This window comes from Gavialis gangeticus, unplaced genomic scaffold (assembly GCF_001723915.1).
Source record: "Gavialis gangeticus isolate Ggan-Ray unplaced genomic scaffold, GavGan_comp1, whole genome shotgun sequence".
Taxonomy (NCBI): Eukaryota; Metazoa; Chordata; order Crocodylia; family Gavialidae; genus Gavialis; species Gavialis gangeticus.
The window spans coordinates 49,661,541-49,662,443 of record NW_017728995.1 but is presented as its reverse complement, the minus strand read 5'-3'; positions in this window follow the sequence as shown (position 1 = coordinate 49,662,443).

The following is a 903-nucleotide window of genomic DNA, read 5'->3' as shown; positions in this document are numbered from 1 at the left end:
TATAATCTACTGGTAAAACCTTGAAGTAAGAATGGGGGGAAAAAGTGATTGTCAAAATGGAAGAACTTGTTCATAGAAAAGGGAAAAGACTGGAAGGGCTAGACAGCTAGAATATCAGTGTGATAAGAACTGAAGCAGCTGGAGCTAGGTGGTGCTAGCTCTTTACCTCCTGGTAAAGATCATCCCTGAAACATAGGTCACTTTAAGAACACCATACTTCTGATCAACAGGCATTTAGTCCTAAAATTCTTGACTTCTGCTTTGGGATACTGTAGCTATTAAAGAGGAACCAGGATTTCCCCGCAAAAGCCCCTGAGGAACAGATTATACTGTGGCTCCCAAAATATTCTCTCTTTTTTGTGGCAGTCAAGACTGGACTAAATCTGATTTTTCACCACAAGACCCACCCTCTGGTTTCTTTTGCACGTATCACAGAGAAGTATGTTTTCACAAGTGCTACATCTATTATTTGCTAGCAAACCACACAAGATGGGACACAAACAGGTGAAGAGTGAGAATGTTTGAAATAAATATCTTTTCATCCGTTCTAAACATTTGTTCCCTTCCTAGTGTATCATGAGCTAAAGCATTTACAAATTGAAGTTGTGCGCGCTTTCTAGCAAAAAAGATGTCAGTAGCTTTGGGAAGAGACATACTTGTTTCTCTAGTATTTCTCTTAATACAAACTGGGCAAAAAAAGACTCACTTGCTACTTATTCTTTTACATTACAAATTAGAAAGGGCAGTGTTTAAAAAAGTAGGCAAGCTGGGATGCCATGTCTGAGCCAATAGGAAGTCCAGCAAGTACTCCTTATAAAAGTATGTTTGAAGAGGGTTTATACAAGGAGTTAGACAAAGCCAGGTTTAAAGGAAGAGGACCAGTGCTAAAATTTGTTAATGTGA